The sequence below is a fragment of the Ostrea edulis genome, chromosome 10 (genome assembly GCF_947568905.1).
Source record: "Ostrea edulis chromosome 10, xbOstEdul1.1, whole genome shotgun sequence".
Classification (NCBI taxonomy): domain Eukaryota; kingdom Metazoa; phylum Mollusca; class Bivalvia; order Ostreida; family Ostreidae; genus Ostrea; species Ostrea edulis.
In genome coordinates, this window is record NC_079173.1 from 23111009 (window position 1) to 23119974 (window position 8966).

At 35.2% G+C, this 8966-nt stretch overlaps 1 long non-coding RNA gene across 1 annotated transcript; it reads right to left on the reverse strand.

Moving 5' to 3' along the window:
- Window positions 1-1851: 1851 nt before the first annotated feature.
- Window positions 1852-2416, reverse strand: LOC130051049 (uncharacterized). The gene is made up of 2 exons (XR_008799455.1): window positions 2288-2416; window positions 1852-2198 (listed from the first exon to the last, which is right to left on the reverse strand). It is a non-coding gene; the product is annotated as an uncharacterized LOC130051049 (long non-coding RNA).
- Window positions 2417-8966: the final 6550 nt, after the last annotated feature.

The following is an 8966-nucleotide window of genomic DNA, read 5'->3' on the forward strand; positions in this document are numbered from 1 at the left end:
AAGATGTAGACTACAAATTTTTAACAACTTCTTTGTTCCAACAGTCATACATGAGGGACAAGACAATCTGAACTTTTATCAAAATTCATAAAATGCATCAGTAACATAAAAAAAACCTTTTATTTTTCATTCGGATAGAGGCGTGTAAATACAATTGTGTAATAGAGTGATCTTTGGGTTAATGAATAAATTTTGCTATAGATATATGCTTCAATGTATTTTACTTTAGAAAACCCTAGATCCACTCCTTTATTTCTCTAGCCCTTACATGTACATATATAGGTGAACACATTTAATAGTCATTACCTTAAGGCATATGTTAAAGGTCTTGTAGTGTTCTTGAACTTCATTGGTTGTGTTTTGTGAAGTTGCTTTTGGTTGGTTTTTATTGTTTTGGTCATTGGGTTTTACCGCCAAAATTGAGCATTCTTTGTCTAGTTTTGAGAGAGGACAGACTTCATATCGACAACATTGACTAAGACCTTCTATAAAGACTTTTCCTTCTTTTCTGGTAAGTAATTCATTACTAATTATCCTTATTGGTAAATGTCAATTAATATTTCCAGTCTATATATTTTTGCAGATTTAATGAGATTCCTTTTGCACTAAATATTAACTGAGAGAAAGGCTAGATCTACAAAGAATGATAGTTTTGTTTAAAGTTCTTTGATTTCATGAATCAATTGCTTATATTTAGAGTAAATTGGTGAATCTATCAAGTTACACTTTATTTTATAATCAGAATATTTGATTAACTTGTTCGGAGTGAGCAATTGAGTCTAACTTTAATAAATAGTATTTTTAGACTATTGTATGTAAATTACAGAGTCCATGTACATATCCACATAGATATATATACCCTGTACTTGTATGTGGAAGCCTCTTCCCATAGAATGGTAAATATATGATTTAAGTTTTAATGATAATGTATTCTTATGACTATGGGAGAAATCTGTTCATACCAGTATATGTAACTTTAAGAGTTGTCTCCCTTTATTGTGATTTTGATACAAGTAATACATTTATCTTGATGGAAATTACATTCATTAATCATATAAGTAATATTGTCAATTATTAATTAATGCACTCTGTGATATCATATTATTGTTATTTTACCTGTATTGCAGGGCTGTAAAAAATATGTGCATGTGAGATATCCTTCACTGTGATATTAAATTCCCTGAACCCATACAGGAGTTGCTTATTATGAAACTACAAACCTGTTACAATTGTATTATACATACAAGGCTTCGACACAACTGCATTCTTGATAAAGATTTATTCCGCTGCAATATCGTTGAGAGGCCTCTATATACACCTGGGATGTGTAGAGGATGACGATCATTTCTTTTATTGACAAACTTCAAATAGTGAACACACCTGTTTTACTGTGGGGTGACACTTCTCTCGGCAATAAGGAAAATGAATATCTTTCCTCTCTTATTCATACATTTATTAAACAGAGAAATCGATTTGATCATTAGTCTAGGATTGTACTTCATCCTATCATATATGTTTTTAATGTTAGATGCCATGTCTAATATGGATTATCTAGTATATTCATATTCTTAATGTTAATTAATAATCATACATATTATGAAAGACTTTGTATTTATGTTATTATCGTGTATATATTTACATTTGCAACTGTTTTCTCCTACATAACACTATTACGAGCAATACGTATTTATTTCTGGATAAATATACTACAGGGTCAACAGAGGTCACGGCTGTGCGTATGAATATTTGTTAAAAGTAGGTAACAGGTACTACTTTTACTAAGGCAATACACATCTAGCAATCGCTCTCACTTACTACAGAAATCTTTCAATAGATGAAATCAACACCACAAAATGTATTTACGGTTTTATTTGTATCCCAAGCAGTGGACTTTCATCAATAATTGATAAAAGCATAACTGTAAACAATGTCTTTAGTTACTAGCCTACTAGGCCATATGTCTAAAATTTCGTCTGCTACAACTTCACCTTGGTCATCGGTGATGCGGAATTGTACCTACTGCTAGACGATGACATTAGGCTTTAGCAAAAAGGTCGTTCACAGGATGTATGGCCGATAAGTCGTCAAAGTGCATTAAGACTTACACACCACACTGCTTCCGTGCCACAGCAGCCATATTGCTTGATGTCGGTTTCCAAGTTTATGTCGGGACATCGAAGCGAGGCGTCGTTAAAAACCTATTACAAAAAATTATCGAGTCAAAAGAAGCGTTCAGTGAGCTCATGTTTATCAACAATTACATATCCAAATCCAAACCGTCCCTTACCTTCGTGCAGTTCCACATTCTCTGCGATGTTCAGTTCTTTCCGGAGATTCATCTGAGCTGCGTCCTCTGTCGAGCTGTCCTGTCTATAAATAATTTGCCTACACCTGACGACTGCCGCCCTGTTCTTCATGTTCCTCCTTCTCAGTCTTCTGTTAACTCCGTAATATCCACAGAATATCTTTCAAAGTCGGTCTTCAACGTCTTCACTTTTCAAAAGTCAAAGCGCATCACAACTCTAAGTGTAACACTGCGTATCCCCGTTTAAATCATAATTCCCCCACCCCCTAAAATTAGACACATGGAAGAGTTTTCCATTATATACTCCCGAGTTAATGTATAAGTATATGTTGATATACTTGCTTTCTAGCGTCTTAATAATTAAAACAGTTCTTCATTTTATAGAACTTTGTTTTGTGTTGTCGTCATTTTGAACATTTATGACGTTTCGTTGTGGACGTCAACAATTTGAAATGTATGGAAACGTGTTGTTAACACAATTCAGCAATGTTACCGACCAAAAATGTAAATATAAGTAATAAGGTATCATTTAAAAATATTTATCGGGATATAAATACGGGTTGGTACATGATCAAATTTTCCATAAAGCCCTTCGGGCTTTATGGAATTTGATCACGTGACCAACCCGTATTTATATCCCGATAAATATTTTTAAATGATACCTTATTTCTTAAATATAGGGAGAGGGCGGTCTAAGTTTTTGGAACTTGTGCCCGATTCCTTTGTAATTATATCACAATAAAATACGTTCAAACCAAACCGTCACTTTGCGAACAGATCTGATTTTTGTATGAGGCTTTGGTCAGTTTCTCCAATACAATTTCTGGTCAATTTGTTACTACAGTTAGTGTCCGGTTCCAAACTTATTTATTTAATAATAGATTCAAGTTTCGTTAAATTGCAAAGCACAAATCATAACAAAAGAGCTGATACTGTGTAACAAGCATTGCACTCTGGGGTAGGTTTTTTAAATGCTTTAAATATTAATGAGACATTTATTGCTATCTTTTCTAATACTTATTAGCTATTCCAATCTCTATTCTTCAAATTAACATAGGTTCTTATTCAAAAATCGCGTGTCCCATCATTTATCACGAGTATTGTAGAATGACCTATATACAAGTATGCCGAAAACTGAAAACGTTTTGTTAATTGATTAACTAAAATTGAACAACATACAATCAATCAATCATTACAGAGTCCTACGAAAGACCTCGTTGTATCTAGCTTTCTTATCATTACTCCTCTTTAACATGTTAAGTGCTGCACTTGTCCACACTATTTTATGGAAGTGCTTCAAAAGATCCAATTCACACTTTGTGGGCTGATATGGGGTCTTCAGACGGGGTGCCATGAGTTTTAAAAATGTTAAGAATTGCCGCCATGCAATTTAAAGGGACTAGTTCACGTTTTACGAAGGAATATTTTTCACTTTTGATGTTAGAAATATAACTCATTCAATGTTGACAACCAAAACTTGAACCGTCTCAATGCAAGGATAAGGGCAATATTTTAGCTTTGATTCTGTATTATGTAAACAAAGACTCGAGTCATTTTATGGAAACAAACAAACAAACCAGTGAAACGTTAATTTTGTAATTTAAAGCATCTTTATTTTGTATAATCATAACTTTTAAATGACACATTTTACCTAAAGTATACTTGAGATGTGATATATATAATGAACTTGGATCAATATCCATTTCTTTTGAAAACTTCATAAACAATAACACACCTCAATCTTAGTTTTCAAAACAAATAATAAACTCTCTATAGCGAGCTTTTGTCATAATGAATAACTTTAATATTTTTTGCGAAACCTTTTAAACATATTATACTGTAGATTTTGATCATTTAAAGTGAAAAACAAAACAAAATTTGGGAGGAAATCGTAAATCAATCCCTTTAAATTGACTGCCAAAATCTTCAAAAAATCAAGGTTGTCGGATTTCAAAATTTATTTCTAGAGTAACTTGACGACCCTGAGTCCATTTCCAGCATCAATTCTTTTTGTGTCGCCATTTTGAAAATGACCGTCATATACAGAAATACTTCCAAGTGTTAAAATCTCTAGGCCTTATGTTTTCTGGAGTCAATTGAGGGTCATAAGGTTATTTCCGGTAAAATGATGAAAAATACCTCTCTTGATCGAGTTATACATTTTACCATTTATATCATTCAACAGAAGTTTATACAGCATCATGTCTCTATCTACAAAATCAAAACACTTCTTTAGATCAATAAATGCAACATACAGATTTTTATTATTCTGAATTAGACTGTTCAAAGTAAATACGTGATCTTCACAGGATCTCCCTCTTCTAAAACCATTTTGTTCATCTGCCAAAATATCATTATTCTCCAAGTAAGTAACAAGCCTTTTATTAATAAATGCACTATAAAGCTTACTGGTACAGGATAGGAGACTGATACCTCGGTAATTCATTGGCAGGCGTTTGTCCGAGGAGGAATCCTTAAAGGACACAACGCATGTTTCTAAACTTTTCCAGCAAAATTAACTCTTTTTATGCCTAAAACTACTTTAAATGTTTTTTAAATGAAATATTTTGCGTAGTTTTCGAGTTTGAAAGCGATGAAATTCAAATCTTGCGATATTCATATTTTCGTTCCTAGTTTACCCGCCATTATGTGTGACGTCATATGCGCCCTCGGGTTTGAAAACATCTATTAGCCATTTCATAAACAGATTAGATTTAATCGACAAAAAACCAATTATCTCGTTAACGGCTTGTAAATAATAATGCATTAAGATGTTTTGTGCCGTGCTCGGGTGTATTAGTTGTCGGTAGAAAGGATTTAGACTGAGTATTTTTCAATTTTTCGAAGGAAGGTACGAGAAAAAAGACGTGGATAATTTTTTTGTTGGAGCAAGAACTTTACCTTAAAAAACACACCCAGTCACCTTTTCAAACACCGCTTGGACATAGACCCTGATAAACTGCGAGAAAATGGATATATCAAAGCTATAAGCACTGGTAGGCCTATAGCATACATTCTGTTTTGCTCTTCAAATTCAATACACACTCAGATCAACTGACCTTCACCTTGTAACAACATATATCGACGATACGATGTAACTTCTACCAACTGGTAGATTTACAAACAAGAAAAAAAATTAAAGATACAAAATAATTTAACTTTTAATTATACAAATAATAGAATATTGTATTTCCTAACTTTATATAGAATTATAAAATTATTTCCTTATTGAACTCGTAGCATCTTTAGTGCGTCAGTAGGTTATAACGCCGTGATCCCACTTCGTACTTCCTAAAGACGTGTAGATCACAATTCGAAAATAGTAATAAGATTGCTTTATCAAAATAAAATAATGTGATTACCACTTTAAATTTGAATATTTTTATTGATTTGTGTGTGTTGTCTTTTTCTTTCTTTCCGAAATGCACGCGTGACAATAGCTTGGCATAGGGCCTAGTTGTCAACAATTTAACGTATCATAATTTGTCTAATCCAAAATTAAATAATGATTGCACTGTTTATTTTAGAAAAACAGCATCAATTACAGATGTATAAAGGAATAACATCCCCAAACAGTTTGTAGACAGCGACCCATATAAACATTATTTACTCACAATATTGCCAATTTCATTCACGCTTTACTCGCTATATTTGGGTATTTACATCGTTATATGTGTGCACTGGTGGCGAACACATATAAAACTCGAACAATTTGTCAACATCGATTTAAATGTTGCCCATGGTAAATAAGTTAGGCCCCTAAAAGTTGAGTTTTTAATAATATCTCGCAGTACTTTCACAATCCGAAGGGCGTATGTGATGTCACTGTACCACGTGACTACCTACCTAATTAACTTGATTTTTTAAATCGGGGCTTAGATTTAAGTATGTATTGTGGTTAATTATCGCAAAATTTCGGCAAACGGACTATTAGAATTAATTACTATAAGCATAAAGAAGACAAAATGCATGTAATATTGTATACTTTGAAAACATGAGATGTGTCCTTTAAGAATAGGACATATGATAGTGTAACGTGTGTCCAGCCGAGCGGTCACTATTTATCTGTGGACACGTACCCGGTTACACCCGGGATTCTGCAGTGCATATGATTTACAGGAATGCCTGTTGTCTACAAGGCAAGAAACGAACTTATTCAATATATTTACGATGTTTGTTTCAGCCAATTTACCTAATCAATATATTTACTACGATTCGTATTTCAAAATCAAGATATAATTCAACAAGGATTTAACCTAACCCTTTACTTCCCTAAATCCAATGTCCCCGGACAACTGGCCCTTACCAATGGTTCAGACTACCGACCTGAGGTTTCTTACCAGCTGATGTCTCCAGCTCACTTTGACCCTGGGGTACAGACTTATTCAGCCTTTATTGCCAAGTGTCAAAGCTACGATGGTTGATCAGCTAGCCAACCTACACTATAAGGCTTATTCAGCCCCAAGGTAGCCTTTTACTTACAAAAGATCGGCTTATTCAGCTTCTCTTATGGTGTTCTCTGCACAGCTGCGGAGATCAGACTGACTGATCTGCGGTCAACCGCTGTATATATAGCATTGGCCCAGTCCATTTCACTGTAGGGAAAACAGGTTATCACCATGACAAAACCTCATACCACCCGAGTTTCTTTGATTGGTATAACCTGATTCATCACATCACCCACCCCTTAAAGTCATACGTCTCGTATGAAAGCAACAAAGAGTAACATTTTATTTTTCTTTACTTATCATTGGTACACAATTAAATAGGGACACAAGAATATCTTTCTATATGTCAAGTTTGCGCATTCTCAATATTTTACACAGATCATGATTTACAATAATTTCTTTTTTTCAATCTTTTTGATCTTCCGACCTTCTTCAACCCATCTGGTGACTATCTTCACACTTTCTGTAAAGTAAACGGGGTCAGTCTGACACTCTTTGTGTTGGACTGATGGTTTCTCCACTATGGGCTCACAAGACACAGCATCTACAACAGCAGCAACCTTGGCAGGGACAAAAACAGGCATGGACCTAGTTGGTTTCCGGAAGAGTCTACCTTCTGCAATCTGCGAATCACCATTACTCGGAGGTGTCTTACTCTTTTCTTCACCCATGTCTCCATTGTCACTTTCACTATCACTTATATCTTCGGGAAGCACTCCTTGAAGATCTCCAGGATCCTGTCTGACCCAAGATTCTGTATCAGACTCGTTACTTTCAAAGCGAGCTTTACTTCGAACTGCTCCTACCTCACCACCATTGTCTTCACCAATATCATGCTGTCTCTTGAGATGTCTTCTCAGATTCTTGAAAGTCGTAGGGCTGAAATCGCAGTAATTGCAGAATAGAAATCCTTTACTACATTCAGCGATATGTGTTGCTAATTCTTCATCCTTAATGAACCGGTAAGGACAGAATGGACATTCTCTGCCCTTATTTATAGTAATCTTTGTCTTTGGCATCGTAACCTCATCTGTTTCTTGGAATTGTTCAATCTCGGTGTTCTTATACACCACCTTTGGTTCAGGGTCCACATTCAACAACCGCACTGGCACAATATTTTCAAAAGGTTGGACAAATGTTCTGGCGGTCAGTGGTCTGTTTGTATCGTCTCTTTCTTTAGACTCTACAATGCCTTGGGATTGTAATTGTCTCTCATTCAAGGTGCATACTTTCCCTGGTACAATTAATTCACTTCGAGGTGGTATGCTGACTGTTTCTTTAGCCACCACTCTGAAGCATCCAAATTTACCTTCATACACCACTGGAATACGATCATCCTGAAATGACAAGACCCCTTGTTTTGCATCTATGATCATATCAAAATGTTTGATCATATCCAATCCCAATATACCCTCTACTTGAAGATCAGCTACCAAAGCTAACATCTTGACATGGGGTTTCCCAATTTCCATCTCAACACTGACTTTACCTTCCAACATCAGCTCATCGCCATCTGCAGTAAAAACTTTCATGCCAGGCTCTTGGATCTGTAATTCCCCTTGGTCTTTTACTTTCTTCATTGACGCTGTTGATAACATGGTGACAGTAGCCCCTGTGTCCACCAACATTTTCACTTTTATGCCATTAACCATTACATAAATGAACATTCCTGCTTCATTTGAACATGACTCAATTCTCCCAGTTAGATGACCATTTGAACCCTTATAATCATGCTTTTTCTCAGTATTTTTCTCTCCTGAACTCTTCTTATCAATACTTTTGTTTTTCTCCGGACAATTCCTTTTATAATGTCCTTTCTTATGGCATCTGTAACATTCTACTGTATCCATATATTTACTTGGTCGAGGTGACTCTTTGTAAGGCTTTCTGTTATTCTGCCCTTCACCATTTCTGAGTTGTTGAATTTCCTTGTTTATGTCTGCCATATTCTTTTCTATTGATGCCATTCAGTCCTTCAATTCCATTTTGAAAGAACCTTCATCAGTAGTAACTTCTTCCCTTAACTGGTGTTGGTAAGCCCTGTAACCTCGCTTGTCTTCTGCCCTTAGGTATGCCTCCAGTTCTACTGCATGTTTTATGGCATCGTTTAGATCCCTAGGGCGCGCTTGTTTAATTCTTATTCTCATGTCCGAATCAGGCAAGGCATCCAGGAATTGTTCCATTGCCAGAGTTTCCCTTACTTCGGATGGGGC